The 18,957-nt window shown below is 36.9% G+C and overlaps 1 protein-coding gene and 2 long non-coding RNA genes across 12 annotated transcripts in view; 1 reads left to right on the forward strand and 2 right to left on the reverse strand.

Annotated features, from left to right (window-relative positions):
• The window catches only part of LOC117574603 (uncharacterized), a 67,855-nt gene that overhangs the window by 37,356 nt on the left and 11,542 nt on the right, over positions 1–18,957 (forward strand). The gene's annotated exons all lie outside the window — the stretch shown is intronic.
• Positions 1–18,957, reverse strand: part of LOC117574602 (uncharacterized) — a 71,033-nt gene that overhangs the window by 5,028 nt on the left and 47,048 nt on the right. The window lies entirely within an intron of this gene.
• LOC127566003 (uncharacterized) lies at positions 16,049–16,479 on the reverse strand. The gene is made up of 3 exons (XR_007955340.1): positions 16,434–16,479; positions 16,221–16,369; positions 16,049–16,141 (listed from the first exon to the last, which is right to left on the reverse strand). It is a non-coding gene; the product is annotated as an uncharacterized LOC127566003 (long non-coding RNA).

Raw genomic sequence — 18,957 nt, forward strand, 5'->3', positions numbered from 1 at the left:
TTATGATTCCTGAAAATTTGGTTGCGATCAGATAAAAACTGCCGAAGTTATTAAAGAAATACTTTTGTATGGGCAAAAACGCCTACTTACTAGGCGTCTTAGTTACTTTGGCTAACAATCTGGTATATTGTGCCGTATATGGTATATTTTGAATGCGGTACTATATCGATATACAAACTATACCATTTGGTATATTTTTTTAGTATTTTTGCAGTATAATCGGTATATTTTGAGAAAAATACCGCAAAATATATTTCTTTTATTCAAAATGGGTAGCGGGTATCTCACAGTCGAGTACACTCGACTGTAGCTTTCTTACTTGTTGTTTACTGTGAAGATTTGCAATTTTAAAATTGAATTTATATTTGTTTATAAAACAATTGGAACATCTGGCATAAAAGCTCAGATCACCATGTTAGTATAAAGCTTTTGTACATTTTTGCTCCACAGCTGAAACAACAACAACAAAACAACACACACACACATATCTCCGACTGTGAAAGAACTTTCGATGGTCCATTGTCAAACTATGATATGGATTCATAGTTAAATAGTTTTATATCGTATGAAAACTTTGAGTAAATTAGCGTTCCATATTTAAAAATTGTAGTATAAAATATTGGCTATTTATTTCTATTATTCATATTTATTATTTTTATCTATTTATTTAGTTTTTAAGTATTAATGAAATATTTTTTTCTTATTCCGTCCATATCTTCTTTGGTTACCATAATTGCCGTTTCTTTATGTATGTTTATAATGTATAAATTATTATATACTAGTAATTTTTCAAATTTGGAACCATGCAGCGTTTGTATGAGGAGGGTTGAGTGAAGAGGAGCTTCTCTGAGGGATCCTGTAATTTAAATTGATTTTTACCAATGAGTGCACCGTAAAGGAGAAGTGCTCCAAGTCGAAGGTAGATCTAACCTAACTTCTTTTTTCTCTAATTTTCTTCCAACTCTTTTGTTGACTGTCCTTGTATGTCTCTTCCCCATTTTCCCCCTCCAACTTAGGTGCGCGAATTTTGTAATGATGTAATTAATCTATGGAAGCACGTAGCGGAAAGGATTTTTTTTTTGCCCACAACTATCCGACCAGACAACAACTGTAGCGATCGCGTACGCCTTTCATACCGTTACAAGTCCACCAGCTTCTTTAGCGAACAAGCTTCGTTACTCGTTACATCTTCACATTAAATTCGCTTCAATATGTCAAAGAATTCTTTTTCAGTGCTTTTGAAAACTCCGATTATTTGAACTGTATTTTGTCTAAAAACATTAATGAAACATTAATTTTGTGTGAAGATCCATAACATTTTGGTAAATTACTATTTAAATTAACACAGAATTAACTTTATTTTGAATGAATTCAGATTTCCAACAAGAACAATTTGCAGACTACTTAAGCACAAGCAATGAAAAATTTAAAAAATTAACAAACACACACAGCAGAATTAGAACACGACGAACAGAACAGAAATTAAAGAACAATTTTTAAATGTTAAATTATATGCCAACCAAAAGAGGATTTTTGTATGGGATATTTGAACCAATGTAGCTCAAAAGAGACCAAATAAGGTTCATGTCTACGCTAATCACTCGTAATACTGTTAAATGGCGAATATGTTTCAGTGATGAAATCACAAGTAAGAAAGCTACAGCCAAGTGTGCTCAACTGTGACACACCCGTTACCCATTTTGAATAAAAGCAAAACAGTTCGGCATTATTCTTAAAATAAATTCTTAAACGTTAAATGACATATTAGGTATATTTGTATATTGTAAATATTATTGTATGAACCAAAGTTCGAGACTCTTACATTTGCAATTCGATTTTTGTCAATTTGCAGGGGCGAAAATGAGCGTGGTAAAAATTAAAAAAAAACAAGTAAGAAAGTTACAGTCGAGTGTCCTCGACTGTGAGATACCCGCTACCCATTTTTAATAAAGGCAAAATATTGCGGTATCATTTCCAAAATATACCGAAAATACTAAAAAAATACTAAAAATATACCAAATGGTATATTTGGTATATCGATATAGTATACCATTCAAAATATACCATAGACGGCATACCAGATTGTCAGCCAAAGCCCTAAGCCCAAACCTAAGACCCCTAGTAAGTAGGCGTTTTTGCCCATACAAAAGTATTTCTTTAATAACTTCCACAATTTGTATCTGATCGCAACCAAATCAGAAATCATAACTACTACAGTAATTATTGTATATACCAAAATTCGTAGCTCTAGCTTTAAAATTACACTTGTTATTCGATTTTTTTGATTTGCGGGGGCGGAAGTGGGCGTGGCAATAAATCATAAAAAGATTATAATTTTATAAATTGTTTTGTGTAGATTCGTTGTTCAATTAATAAGTAAAATCACCATCCTTTTTTGTTATCAACAGCTGTATACATGTGTTACCATTAGAACTACCATACCCCTAATAAAAAGAAGAATCCTTTCCCAAATTTCTTCTTCTTTCGCCGATGAACTTTAAAAATGTGTCAACGTGAGCATAAATTCTTTTCACGTTTAAATCAATTAATATCATCTATTCCACTACCATAGGTGCCGCAGAAGGAGATTGAATTGTTGGATTTGAGCGGCTTTTAATTCTTATTGGATTAAAATTAAACGCGTCTGAAAATGCGTTTAGAAGAGCAACCAAATTTGTATTGCGACAATAAATTGTGGATTATAAGAGGAAATAAGGTACGTGAGGTATGTGCGTAGAGTTAACTTTATCAGAGGTGTCAGAGGAAATAATTCTTACTCAATCTTTGTAGTGGTCGCTTGGACCGCAATAATTTCTTGGATGGGCCTAAAAGTAGGCAAAGATTTTTTTGGCTATTGGAGAACGCCAGCGCACTATGGGGCATTTTCCATTTTAGCTGGCATTTAGGCGTTTTTGAAAAGTGTTCCAATTAGAAAAATGTTAATGTCAATGCATTAACAGAACATCAAACTGTTATGGCTCATACCAAAAACATGTATATCTAACAGCTCTTTTGAGCATAACAGCTGTAAAGTCAGTTGTTGCATCCGAAAGCACGCTTGCTAAGTTTGCATATTTTTTTTTGAGTGAACTTTGTTATTCAGTGCACATCCGGGATAGGATTTACATTATGTCTTCCAAGAATGGGGTCGTTTGCTCTAAAATTGCTCAAAATATTCAATTTTTTTTAAATTTTGAGGGCGGAAGGGGCGGGGAAAAATTTTAAGGGGCGTGTCGAATTCTGAAGGGTAAGTATATATTGGTGTACAAATTTTATAATACTAACTCTATAGGTGTCCGTAATATTCAATTGTTTCCGATTCTTGGGTGCGGTAGAGGTGTGGCCACGCCCACTTTTCTATGATAGATTCCTTGGGAATATAGTAACATAATACCGAAAACTGCAGTAAAAAATCTCGTATGGTTTACTCGTAATATTAAATGCCAGCTAAAATGGAAAATGCCCCATAGTGCAGCGCCACGGCACTATGTGTAAAAAAAGTAGTTAATGTAATATATTTATTAAAGTTACGTTTATATATATTAAAAATACAATTTTTGTTAATTAAATGTTAGATGTATAATAATTGTTTAGTGTTAGTATAAACTTGTTGGATATATGTAATTAGTTAGGAGAAATTAATTAGCGCCATCTATGTGTGAGGCTTGACAACATCGTAGAAAGATTTTCGCGAGACTGTGAATGTCAAAGAATAAATAGGAGGGCAAGAATGCAGCAAAGTTTAATGTCCTATTGACACGCCATATATATTTTTATACCCGCTACCCATAGGGTAGAAGGGTATTATAACTTTGTGCCGGCAGGAAATGTATGTAACAGGTAGAAGGAGGCATCTCCGACCCCATTAAGTATATATATTCTAGATCAGCGTCAACAGCCGAGACGATCTAGCCATGTCCGTCTGTCTGTCTGTCCGTCTGTGTGTCTGTCCGTCTGTCCGTATGAACACCTAGATCTCAGAGACTATAAGAGATAGAGCTATAATTTTTTTTCGACAGCATTTGTTATGTTTGCACGCAGATCAAGTTTGTTTCAAATTTTTGCCACGCCCCCTTCCGCCCCCGCAAATCAAAAAAATCGAATAACAAGCGTAATTTAAAAGCTACAGTTTTGGTATATATGTACAATAATAACTATAGTAGTTATGTATGATTCCTGAGAATTTGGTTGCGATCAGATAAATATTTTGGAAGTTATTAAAGAAATACTTTTGTATGGGCAAAAGCGCCTACTTACTAGTGGTCTTGGTTGCTTTGGCTGACAATCTGGTATATTGTGCCGTCTATGGTATATTTTGAATGCGGTACTACACCGATATACCACATATAGTATACCATTTGGTATATTTTTTAGCATTTTTGCAGTATATTTTGTATATTTTGAGAATAATACCGCAAAATTTATTGCTTTTATTTAAAATGGGTAGCGGGTATCTCACAGTCGAGTACACTCGACTGTAGCTTTCTTACTTGTTTATACCTGATTGGGTTTCTCGCAAGTCACGGACTAATATTATCGTGGTGATATAAAATATAGATTGAAAAAAAAATAAAGTGCAACGATCGCCAAATAAAAGCTAAAATAAATAGTCAAATAAATAGTGAATAATGCAAGAAAAATTTGTGTGAAATCACCCACCCCATTAAGGCCAGCAGCCAACAGGCGATAGGCGGGAGAAACTTTGAAGTTTCTATGGTGCCGTCCAAAAAGGCAGGTCACGGCAGATGTAAAGTTTATATATGTATATGATATAATATTAATGCACTGATTTTTTTTTTAAATCAGAGGGCACGCAGTGTTATATTGATCTTTTGGATGAATATATTTGGTTCATGAATATATGTTAGATGATAAACTGTGTTGTGAATTAACGTATGTTATACTATGTAACAGATGTAAATAAACTTCATTAGTTACTATAAAGTTATTCTACATGTATCTTGTCCGTAAATATTTTTATACCCGCTACCCATAGGGTAGAAGGGTATTATAACTTTGTGCCGGCAGGAAATGTATGTAACAGGTAGAAGGAGGCATCTCCGACCCCATTAAGTATATATATTCTAGATCAGCGTCAACAGCCGAGACGATCTAGCCATGTCCGTCTGTCTGTCTGTCCGTCTGTGTGTCTGTCCGTCTGTCCGTATGAACACCTAGATCTCAGAGACTATAAGAGATAGAGCTATAATTTTTTCTCGACAGCATTTGTTATGTTTGCACGCAGATCAAGTTTGTTTTAAATTTTTTGCCACGCCCTCTTTCGCCTCCGCAAATCAAAAAAATCGACTAACAAGCATAATTTTAAAGCGAATTTTGGTATATACAATAATTACTATAGTAGTTATGATTCGTGAAAATTTGGTTGCGATCAGATAAAAACTGCCGAAGTTATTAAAGAAATACTTTTGTATGGGCAAAAACGCCTACTTACTAGTAGGCGTCTTAGTTACTTTGGCTAACAGTCTGGTATATTGTGCCGTCTATGGTATATTTTGAATGCGGTACTATATCGATATACAAAATATACCATTTGGTATATTTTTTTGTAGTATAATCGGTATATTTTGAGAAAAATACCGCAAAATATATTTCTTTTATTCAAAATGGGTAGCGGGTATCTCACAGTCGAGTACACTCGACTGTAGCTTTCTTACTTGTTGTTTACTGTGAAGATTTGCAATTTTAAAATTGAATTTATATTTGTTTATAAAACAATTGGAACATCTGGCATAAAAGCTCAGATCACCATGTTAGTATAAAGCTTTTGTAAATTTTTGCTCCACAGCTGAAACAACAACAACAAAACAACACACACACACATATCTCCGACTGTGAAAGAACTTTCGATGGTCCATTGTCAAACTATGATATGGATTCATAGTTAAATAGTTTTATATCGTATGAAAACTTTGAGTAAATTAGCGTTCCATATTTAAAAATTGCTGTATAAAATATTGGCTATTTATTTCTATTATTCATATTTATTATTTTTATCTATTTATTTAGTTTTTAAGTATTTATGAAATATTTTTTTCTTATTCCGTCCATATCTTCTTTGGTTACCATAATTGCCGTTTCTTTATGTATGTTTATAATGTATAAATTATTATATGCTAGTAATTTTTCAAATTTGGAACCATGCAGCGTTTGTATGAGGAGGGTTGAGTGAAGAGGAGCTTCTCTGAGGGTTCCTGTAATTTAAATTGATTTTTACCAATGAGTGCACCGTAAAGGAGAAGTGCTCCAAGTCGAAGGTAGATCCCTAACTTCTCTTTTCTCTAATTTTCTTCCAACTCTTTTGTTGACTGTCCTTGTATGTCTCTTCCCCATTTTCCCCCTCCAACTTAGGTGCGCGAATTTTGTAATGATGTAATTAATCTATGGAAGCACGTAGCGGAAAGGATTTTTTTTTTGCCCACAACTATCCGACCAGACAACAACTGTAGCGATCGCGTACGCCTTTCATACCGTTACAAGTCCACCAGCTTCTTTAGCGAACAAGCTTCGTTACTCGTTACATCTTCACATTAAATTCGCTTCAATATGTCAAAGAATTCTTTTTCAGTGCTTTTGAAAACTCCGATTATTTGAACTGTATTTTGTCTAAAAACATTAATGAAACATTAATTTTGTGTGAAGATCCATAACATTTTGGTAAATTACTATTTAAATTAACACAGAATTAACTTTATTTTGAATGAATTCAGATTTCCAACAAGAACAATTTGCAGACTACTTAAGCACAAGCAATGAAAAATTTAAAAAATTAACAAACACACACAGCAGAATTAGAACACGACGAACAGAACAGAAATTAAAGAACAATTTTTAAATGTTAAATTATATGCCAACCAAAAAGAGGATTTTTGTATGGGATATTTGAACCAATGTAGCTCAAAAGAGACCAAATAAGGTTCATGTCTACGCTAATCACTCGTAATACTGTTAAATGGCGAATATGTTTCAGTGATGAAATCACAAGTAAGAAAGCTACAGCCAAGTGTGCTCAACTGTGACACACCCGTTACCCATTTTGAATAAAAGCAAAACAGTTCGGCATTATTCTTAAAATAAATTCTTAAACGTTAAATGACATATTAGGTATATTTGTATATTGTAAATATTATTGTATGAACCAAAGTTCGAGACTCTTACATTTGCAATTCGATTTTTGTCAATTTGCAGGGGCGAAAATGAGCGTGGTAAAAATTAAAAAAAAACAAGTAAGAAAGTTACAGTCGAGTGTCCTCGACTGTGAGATACCCGCTACCCATTTTTAATAAAGGCAAAATATTGCGGTATCATTTCCAAAATATACCGAAAATACTAAAAAAATACTAAAAATATACCAAATGGTATATTTGGTATATCGATATAGTATACCATTCAAAATATACCATAGACGGCATACCAGATTGTCAGCCAAAGCCCTAAGCCCAAACCTAAGACCCCTAGTAAGTAGGCGTTTTTGCCCATACAAAAGTATTTCTTTAATAACTTCCACAATTTGTATCTGATCGCAACCAAATCAGAAATCATAACTACTACAGTAATTATTGTATATACCAAAATTCGTAGCTCTAGCTTTAAAATTACACTTGTTATTCGATTTTTTTGATTTGCGGGGGCGGAAGTGGGCGTGGCGAAAATTTGAAACAAACTTGATCTGCGTGCAAACATAACAAATGCTGTCGAAAAAAAATTATAGCTCTATCTCTTATAGTCTCTGAGATGTAGGTGTTCATACGGACAGACGGACGGACACACAGACGGACAGACGGACATGGCTAGATCGTCTCGGCTGTTGACGCTGATCAAGAAAATATATACTTTAAATGGTCGGAGATGCCTCCTTCTACCTGTTACATACATTTCCTGTCGGCACAAAGTTATAATACCCTTCTACCCTATGGGTAGCGGGTATAAAAACTGGATCTGTGTACCAAAATATGAAGTGCTATCGAAAACAATTATATCTCTATCTCTTATAGTCTCTGTGATCTCTATTTGTAGGTGTTCATACGGACAGACAGACAGACGGACATGGCTACATCATCTCGGCTGTCGACGCTGATCACGAATATATATATTTTAAAGGATCGGAGTTGTCTCCTTCTACCTGTTACATACATTTCCTGCCGGCACAAAGTTATAATACCTTTGCCCTATGGATAGCGGATATAATCATATAATCAGACGCAGCGTGGTGTGTGCTATGTACGTGCTTTGACCGCCGGCTGGCTAAGGCGTTTCGTTTCGATGGACGGGGTTTTAATGTATGTATGTGTATGTGTGGTATGATATAAAAATATATATATCGGAAAACTAAATCTCTTCATATCTTTTCAGTTTAGGCCCTGCAACTCGAAAAAGTGCGGCAACTGCGGTGGCAATCACACTGCTAACTATAGAGGTTGTCCAGTTTATAAGGATCTGAAATGCCGCATCCATCAGAGAGGAATTACAGCCCGCACCCAAAATAAAACGTTGAAAGTCTCCAGATCAAACCCTGAAGTCTTCTTCTCGACTGCAGCCAGATCCTCACTAGGACCTATTAACTCTGAGAAAAGTGTGACATCCGCAAGCGCTTTGAAATCAGGACCGGCTATCCCTGCCTCAAAAAGTTCATTTCTGCAATCAACATACCAAGAACCGAACATGGCTCAGCAGCATCAATCGCCGGAGCAGCCAAAAAGCAACTTCGATGCTATGCCTTATGGAATTTATGTCATTTATGTGCACAACTATGCAAGATTTAATGCGAAACCAAAATCTATTGATTCAAATGCTGGTTTCAAAACAATTCAAATAATGACTTCCTTACGGATATCTACGTCGAACGCTAACGGCGTTTCGCAGCACAAACTTAAGTTAGCTCAATTCCTGCTCGACAATCAAATCGACGTAATGGAGCTTTCAGAAACACACCTTACAAACTAATACAGTTTTCAACTACGAGGATATTCGTTCTACGGAACAAATCATCCAGATGGTAAAGCACATGGTGGGACTGGAATTCTAATCAGAAGCCGTATTAAGCACCACTATCATAACAAATTTGCTAAAAATTACGTACAGGCCTCATCTATAAATATACAATTAAATACTGGCAACCAACTTAAATGCGTTTTGACTCGGATAAACACATAACTAAGACTCCAGGAAGGAATCCCGTCACACCAATTTTGGTTTCGTGAAAAGCACGAAACAATTGAGCAGGTCAACCGGATAACATCAGAAATTCGGAACGCGTTCGAAGAACGAGAGTATTGTACTGTCATATTCTTAGATGTCTCTCAAGCATTTGATAGAGTCTGGCTAGACGGTCTAATGTACACGATCAAGACAATGCTGAGATGCAACATTGCTATATCTGAAGATTTCACTGTTGGAGCTGGAGTTCCGCAAGGTAGCGTTCTAGGGCCAACACTATACGTCCTATACACTGCAGACATCCCGACAAGCACACGAATAACAACATCTACGTTTGCTGATGATACAGCTATTCTCAGCCGCTCAAAATGCCCGAGGCAACCAACTGCGCAGCTAGCTCTTCATGTGGTCGATGTTGAAAAATGGCTATTAGATTGGAGAATTAAAGTCAACGAACAAAAATGCAAAACTGCCCGCCGCTAATGTTAAACAACACTCTACTCCCGCAATTAATCGAAGTGACATATCTAGGAGTACACCTCGACAGAAAACTCACATGGCGGCGGAACATTGAAGCCAAAAAAACACCCCTAAAGCTAAAAACCATCAGCCTTTATTGGCTTATCAACGCTCGGTCTCCCCTTAGTCCCCTTGGGGGAATGCCAGCAATAGCAATATTGACAAAGTCCAGCGAGCTCAGTCGAAGATCTTGAGAACCATCACCGGGGCACCGTGGTACGTTCACAACGAAAATATACATCACGACTTAAACATTCTACCAGATCGCAGAACAGAAGGAAAAGTACCTTACCAAGCTATTGTTGCTGAAGTGGACAACCATCTATTGCATATGCTATATGCTAAGTGGACGGCAAAGGTGCACTTTTGCGAAAAAAAAACACAATTAATGTATCAGTATAACAAATGTACATTGCAGTATCATTGTATATTTACTTACTGATCTATGCATCAGACTTCATCAACCACTTCACTGCGGTATATATTTTTTTGTTTTAGCCACGTGCACTTTTTCACACTTTATTTTTTTTCTCAGGATTTTCACATAACCTGCTGAAGGAGCAGTTCCACCCTAACCACTTGGCGAGAGGTCTAACAATGTTGAGCAACCAATCACGTGTTCGATGCAATGACTTACCCACACAGCGACAGACTTGAGGGACGCGCAACCGGAACGCAGTCTTAGCACACTCTAAGGCTGATGTCAGAGTGCGCGCGAGAAGCGAAGCGAAGCGAAGCGATGCGAGAAGCGATGAGCAAAGCGAGAAGATGTCAGAGTGAGAGCTTTGCGAGAAGCGAGTTACATTGTTATTTTGTAAGGTTTGAAAATAAACGGTAATTAAATCAAAGAATGCAAGAAAACAATCGTACGCTCTGAGAGAGTTGAAGCGATAAAGCAGGTTGCAAACTGCTCTCTCGCTTTGCTCTCGCTTTCTCGCTTGAACTCGCAACTCGCTTCGCTCTCACTCTGACATCTTTCGAGCGATTGCATATGAAAAGGGTTGCAGTGGTTTATCGCTCGTTCTCGCCCAATATTATCGCATCGCTTCTCGCTCGCACTCTGACATCAGCCTTAGATAAATTTTAATGTTACGATTCGTAAATTTATTGTTTGTCTCAAATTGATGTATTTTTTTATTCAAATCACATGAAATTTTTCACTATTTTTCACTCAGGTTCTGCACTTAAATAGCCAACAATTTTCTTGTATATGAAACCAACGAAAAAAGCTCTTTTCTATTTTTGTGTGGAGTTAACATGATCAGTTCTCTGTTGAAGGTTATAAAAAAATACTTTGAGCAAGAACGTGCAACATGTATTGTTATGTCAAGAAGTGGCAAAAACGAGCAAAGAAGACCAATTAAATTGTTGCCGCCATTTTGCAAGTTTCATGGTTGCAATGAATCAGCTGGTTAAATGACCGCGCTAAATTAACAGAGTTGCAATAAAGCTCAAAAAAATGTCTATTTATATTTATTTGGGATATCTATTAATCAAAATTTTGTTCATATTCAAAAAATAGTTTCATATTTTTTTCGATTTTATGCCGCGCTGGGACCATTGTGCAGTGTGTAAATTGTAATAACCCAGTCTCAATTTATATAAACGCCGTAATAATTCATATGAAAATTTATGGAAGAAAATCCTAATTTGTTTTTTATATATTTAAACTAGATACCCTAGATAGAAAGTATCAATAAATATTTTTGTCAAAGATGCAACCTTGCTTTAATGCTTTAATTATTTAGATGTGCTTGAGTTCTGTCACGAAGGACCAAAATGTGTAGGGGGGCGTCTTCAGATAAATAAATCAACACTTTACAAATTTGAACTTTACAATTATTTTATTGCACTTGGAAATGCACTTGTTGTGCCGAGAATAGAAACATATGATATTAGGAAAAAGCACTAAAAGAGGGCAGGGTGGCCAACATGAGGATAAACTAGATCAGTGTGACTGCGCGTGTGCTAAGGTCACACGCACAGTATACTAACTTTGTCACTATCGATATCAATCGATCGCGACCACACCCTCAGCTGTTTTGAGTGGTCACACCTGCCATCATCCTCCCCCCCTTGCAATGAGTTGCAAACGGATTTATTGTCCACATGGACCGGACAGAATCCAACTCAATGTAGAGTTCTGGGCCATTGGCAAACCGTTGGTGCTCGGCAGGATGCCAGGTTGAAAGATGTGAGGATACACATCAGTGCCGAGCACCAGGGAGGTGAGGTCGTTGGAGAATCGAGAAGAGGAGCAGAAACATCACGCCATGAATCCCTTGGGGCAATCGCATTCGCAGAACAGCAACTGGAACTGATGCGTAAAGCTGGCAACGAATTGCAATATTTGGAAGGTAGTCAGGTACTTCTTCCACCAAATGAATTCTTGGTACTTGGGTCCCATGGCAGCAATCATGTAGTAGAAGTACATCTCAATGTGTACGAGCGAGTTGAGGCCCATCCACACGGAGAAGGGCATGCAACATGGAACGAAATAAGAACAGATGATTATTACAGTAGCTTCTTTAACATACATTGTCAATGACACATGGAACAGGACAGTATAGGACAGCACAGAACGACGAATAGAGAAACGAAGGAGGATGTTATTCGTCTTTGTGTCGGTGCCTATCTGGTTTGAATGAATGATGAGGCAGATAAAAATTAGGAGTGGTGACGGGCTTCCGGAATGGAAGAGTCACCCGAGATCTGCCACATCTGCTGCGTGAAGTTGTGTTTTCGCAGCTAACCAGCTTCGACGGAATATCCTTCGCCTCCCAAAATTTGGAGCTTAGTCTGTCGAGTTGATCGTCTGCTTGGATAGCGACTCTTGTCGAAAACGCAGAGACAGTTGTCGACACATTCTGGGAGACGGGGCCGGTGAGAATCCAACCAAACACGGTTTGTTGGCCAAGGAGTGAGCCACAAATGTTTGGCCGTGAACCGCTCTGGAGGACTGACGGAAGGATATCCGCGCCAATTAAGATGTCAATCTGAGCCCTTTTGTAGAAGTTTGGATCTGCCAGTTCAATCGCTGGTAGATCCTTTAGGAAGCCTTTCGGCACACGGAATGATGGCAGCTTGTCTGCCAGTTGTGGAATAACGAACGCTGAGGTCTCGATATGAAGCCTCGGCTTCGTTGGAGAACCAATGCTGGACAGCAGGCGCCACTCTTCCGCGCTGGCTGAATTTGTATTTAGTCAAATAGATCAATGTACACTGAGCGACGACAAAAAAGAGTGCAATAAATAAAAAAAAAAAATAATAATAAATTAAATTAAATATCACGTATACGTCATGATGTCTATATGTCTTACTTGAAAGTTTGCTTAAATATTTAGAGTGGTCTATTAATGAAGTATGCCAAGTTTCAGCTCGATAGATGCAATATTCGATTTTATGCCACCAAATCGGGAATTCGGACCATAGTGCACTGTTTAATTGTACAAGGTCACAATGGCAAACACTTAAGAGTGCATATAAGGCAACAGAAATAGGCAAGATTTCATTGTATAATTGTATTTACTTATAAAATTTAATGATTTTGTATTGCCGCCGCTACAACCATACCTGCATACGTGTGTATGTATGTATGTTTGTTTTGATCGTCTTACATAGCAAGTAGAAAAAGCTCGGAAATTATTATTTCTCTACAGCTACACCACAGACAAGCACCAACTAGGGTTGCATGATATTTAAAAAATATCGTATCAGTGATATATCGTTTTTCAAAAATATATAAAATTGATAAAAATATTTATCACCCAAAAATATCGATATATCAAGTATTTTTGATATTTAATTTTTATATATTTATTTTTTTTCATTAACCAAAATTTAACTCCACAATTATATATATGTATAATAAATACATAATTATATTTTTTTGTCTATATCAACATATGCATCTGCATAAAAACATATATAATCCTGATTTTATTTCGCCTATTAAATCTCTTACACGGAATACACGAAATCCCCAGAAAAACATCAGACAGACGCATGTGTGTATTTCCCCGAAATTGTGAACCCTTGGCACAATTTCGGCGAAATACACACATGCCGATGCCTGTTTTTAAGGTGAGATAGTAAGTTCGACGAGTTGCCGCTCGTTTTGACAATTTTACTGCAAATTTTGCAGGTTGCAGAATGATTTTAACTTCCGAAAAAAAACTTTTTGCCGCGCTCATCTTTACAGGAAGTTAGGTCAAATCAAAGTGACCAATTAGGAAATATCAAAAATATATAAAAAAAAAAAAAAATCGCGATATTCGTTATATCAGGGGGAAAAATATCATGATATAAATATTGATTTTTATAAAAAAAAATATCGATATATTGATATTTTGATATATTATCAACAACCCTAGCACCAACACAAGGAAAGATCTTTCTGCGTGGGAGTCGCGACTGTATGTAAGTCTGATTCATTCTAACTAATTGATTTCTTATGAGCTAGAGCTAAAGCTTTCGTTTGCTTGTGGTCCCCCTGACCATAGCGCTGCTACAGCTGTTTGCAGTCCCAGCGGTCAATGACCTTGCGAGACTGGCAATAGCAAGTCATTTATTTGAGCGACAGCCATCAGCTGATCCACATTTAATTTCAATATAATGTTTGCCTATATTCTGAGTGCTAGCAATGCATTCTAAATGAACCAAAATTAATTAATTTTAACTATCATTTTAGTTTCACTTATGCTAGAACATATTTTATATTTATAGGTTAATTATTTTTAGTATATATTTATTTATTCTTTCCTTTTTTGCGTTATTTAAATAATTTCCGCCTCATACACACTTACTATGTTTGTCCGTTAAATTATTTATTTACTTATTTTTCTTGTCATTTCGTTTATTCAAATCACTTTTCTTGTATGTTAATAAATTAAGTATGTTCGTTTAATTCTATCATTTTATTTGGAACCATGCATAACCAAGCAGGAGTAGGTTAGCCGAACCACTTTCTTTTAGCGATCCTGCCAACTTTTAATTTTTGGCATTTGAATGCAGGATCACGGTAGGGTGGGCTTCTGCACACAATAACAGTTGTGTTGCATTAGAGAGTGGCTTCGTCTTCTTTGTTAACCTACCTTCCTCTCCTTCCCTTTCTCTTCTCTTTCACTATTGTTTAATGTAACCTTCCCATTACACTCCTTCTTCTGTTTTCCCATATGTATGCGAGTTTTAATGTATTATTGTTATAAGTAGTGCGTCTTATTAGTTGGCCAGACGAATACTACACTACCCTGCAGTTCTGAGCGCTAGTTCATTGCTGGTGAAATAAGCACTTACCAGCAGACCACCACTATTTACAAAGTGGCGTCTAGCCATGCGTTTTTATACCCGCTACCCATAGGGTAGAAGGGTATTATAACTTTGTGCCGGCAGGAAATGTATGTAACAGGTAGAAGGAGGCATCTCCGACCCTATAAAGTATATATATTCTTGATCAGCGTCAACAGCCGAGACGATATAGCCATGTCCGTCTGTCCGTCTGTGTGTCTGTCCGTCTGTCCGTCTGTCCGTCTGTCCGTATGAACACCTAGATCTCAGAGACTATAAGAGATAGAGCTATAATTTTTTTTCGACAGCATTTGTTATGTTTGCACGCAGATCAAGTTTGCTTCAAATTTTTGCCACGCCCACTTCCGCCCCCGCAAATCAAAAAAATCGAATAACAAGCGTAATTTTAAAGCTAGAGTTGTCAATTTTGGTTTATACAATAATAACTATAGTAGTTATGATTCCTGAAAATTTGGTTGCGATCAGATAAAAATTGTGGAAGTTATTAAAGAAATACTTTTGTATGGGCAAACACGCCTACTTACTAGGGGTCTTAGTTGCTTTTGATGACAATCTGGTATATTGTGCCGTTTATGGTATATTTTGAATGCGGTACTATATCAATATACCAAATATAGTATTTGGTATATTTTTAGTATTTTTGCAGTATATTTGGTATATTTTGAGAAAAATATCGCAAAATATATTTCTTTTATTCAAAATGGGTAGCGGGTATCTCACAGTCGAGTGCACTCGACTGTAGCTTTCTTACTTGTTTAATTTCCGTTTTTGTATGAAATGTCCGCAAATAGGGTCAATCGGCACCGCCTCGATTACCCACGAACTAGTGAAATAGTGCAACATATTAGGGTCTTTAAAGAAACTACTTACATTAGACCCCATGGAACGGCCGGTGAAATAAGTACTTACATGGGACCCCATTGAAGGGTTGGTGAAGTATGTACTTTCATTGGACCCCATGGAGGGGTCGGCCATTATAAATTTAAAAAAATTTACAATTACAATTAGTTTTTATTTAATTTTAATTTTTCTTTATTTTAATAGGTCGGATACTTTTATTACGTTAAGGCAACTTGAGTTTTAAAAAATCGTTTTTTTTTTAGCTGCAAAACCTTTCTCAACTGGTCCTCAGTTATTGAATCTGGAAATAAAGGATTTAAAAGTTTTAATAGATTAAAGTGGATAATGATTATTAAATAATTATGTTTTAAAATACTCACCGCTCATAAACTCAAAGAAATTGTCTTCTTTTTTTAGGGCCGCATTCCCCTGTCATTATTTCCATAACGTAGATTTTCTGTCATAATTTCCACTACCTCTTCTTTAGGTGCATTGTCGCTTTCCACTGTAGAACTATACATTATGCTAACTGCTTGACGTTCTTTTATTATCTGTTTATTTAATATTTTACACATTAAACATATAATACATACATAAATTATTTTTTAAGTAACTCCCCTAATAATTGATCGCGTTGCACTTCTCAACTCAAATGCTTGTAAAAATTTCATCAGCCAGGAAACACAGCTGCGTTTGAGCAAAAGAGTAGCACAAAATAAAACAAAGACGCGTAAACAAACAGTGATGTAAAGCGTAATCGAAGTTTTGTCTTTAATCTTGTGTATGCCCTTTCCACAAAATAACAAAAACAAAAGCGATGCTTGCCGTTATTTTGAACTTATGCTTTAAAACGCATACATTTATTAACTAGGTGGTTCGACGTTCGTTTACTATAGGGTCACATTAGTAAGTACCCATGCAGTGATCGGCAAGGTAAGATCTTACCCATGGCCAATCGACACCTCCAGTTCTGCAGGGTAGTGATTCGTTACAGCTTGCAAGTTGCAACTTGCAAGTTTCGTAGTCTACTAATAGATGGCGCTATTTTTTGAGCTTTCAGACTCATGGATAACTGAAGCTCCACTTCTCAAAACAAAATATGACAAGACATTCAGTACCACTTTCCCAGGCTACAAATAGTTTTCTTCAACTAAACAAATTAAATAATATAAATTAAATAGGACAATAAATATTTAAATCACTAAAATAATAAATAATATGTATAAATATGGGTGCAGAAAAAGAAGAAAAAAATATTGCATACTTTTAGGCTTAGTTAATTTCAGCTACGATAAGCGGCCTATTACAGCGAGTTCGGGGACGGCCTCCTTTAAAAATGTATATAGCAGTATTTGTGTGTTTTGCTTCAAAGGCTGTTCATCTAGTACTGGTTGCTGACTTGTCGACTAACTGTTTTGTATTAACCCTAAAAAGCTTCATCGCAAGGCGTGGCGTTCCACTTCGGATGTATTCGGAAAACGCCACCAACGTCGTCGGGAGAAACAACCTGCTCAGGGAGCTGCGGATGGAGTTCTCGAAGCAGCAGGAGAAACTACAATTGTTCGTGTCGGAGCTAGGAATGCACTATGGAGCATTTTCCATTTTAGCTGGCATTTAATATTACGAGTAAACTATACGAGATTGTTTACTGCAGTTTTCGGTATTATGTTACTATATTCCCAAGGAATCTATCATAGAACAGTGGGCGTGGCAACACCTCTACCGCCCCCAAGAATCGGAAAAAATTGAATATTACGGACACCTATGGAGTTAGTATTATAAAATTTGTACACCAATATATACTTACCCTTCAGAATTCGACACGCCCCTTAAAATTTTTCCCGCCCCTTCCGCCCTCAAAATTTAAAAAAAAATTGAATATTTTGAGCAATTTTAGAGCAAACGACCCCAAAATGTAAATCCTATCCCGGATGTGCACTGCAAATTTTGTGCCGATCGGATCAAAAACAAGGAAGTTATTCACAAAACATTGCTTCAGACGGCCCTTCTCTCTATTTCCTACAGAGCTCTGCAGAGCACAAATCGGTGTTGGAAAACGTGAGGTTCTCTGAGAAAAATGCGAATTGCGCCAATTGTGCGCAAAAGTGCAGAAAAAGACAACTATTGATGGATTAAGAATTGACAACACTACAACATACACTTGAAGGTTTTGCTAACTTTTGCTAACTTCATTTTCAAAATCCTTTCCAAAGTTGAAAATTGTTCTTCAAAATCCAGCTTAAAAAGCTTTTAAAAAATTACAAAATCTTAGTATAAACACACACAATTTGATTAATTATTTACTTTTAACATATAGTACAAACATGCGAAATTATTATCCATCACTTCTTTTTTTTGTTAATAGCTTTCAAAATAAATAAATGAATAACAAAGTTCACTCAAAAAAAATATGCAAACTTAGCAAGCGTGCTTTCGGATGCAACAACTGACTTTACAGCTGTTATGCTCAAAAGAGCTGTTAGATATACATGTTTTTGGTATGAGCCATAACAGTTTGATGTTCTGTTAATGCATTGACATTAACATTTTTCTAATTGGAACACTTTTCAAAAACGCCTAAATGCCAGCTAAAATGGAAAATGCCCCATAGTGGAATGGAATGACACTTCATCCCTCCTCGAGCCCCACATTTCGGAGGGCTGTGGGAGACCGCGGTGAAATCCGCAAAGCACCTCCTCGTCCATCAAATGGCCAGCGTCACTGGCGGAAAGCGAGGTCAGAGCTCATCTGGCAGATGTCGAGGCCATTCTCAACTCGCGACCTCTCACCCCACTCAGCTCCGATCCCAACGATGCCGGGCCACCTTCTAATCGGGCAAGCCATACGTCCGCTGCCGCAAGGATCCGTGCCAGACAGGCCCAACAAAGAGCTGACGTATTGGCGAAGGTGGCAAATGTTATCCACGCTCAGACATAGGTTTTGGCTACATCCACAACCTCCAAATCCGCACCAAATGGAAGTCTCCACAGCCCGGCTTGGAGGTCGGATGCCTCGTCCTGGTTCACGAGGACAACACGCCACCTCAGCGGTGGATAACTGGAAGGGTCGCAGGCGTAACCCGAGGAACAGACGGCCAAATTCGGGTGGCCGAAATTA

Source organism: Drosophila albomicans, chromosome 2R, assembly GCF_009650485.2.
Source record: "Drosophila albomicans strain 15112-1751.03 chromosome 2R, ASM965048v2, whole genome shotgun sequence".
NCBI classification, from domain to species: domain Eukaryota; kingdom Metazoa; phylum Arthropoda; class Insecta; order Diptera; family Drosophilidae; genus Drosophila; species Drosophila albomicans.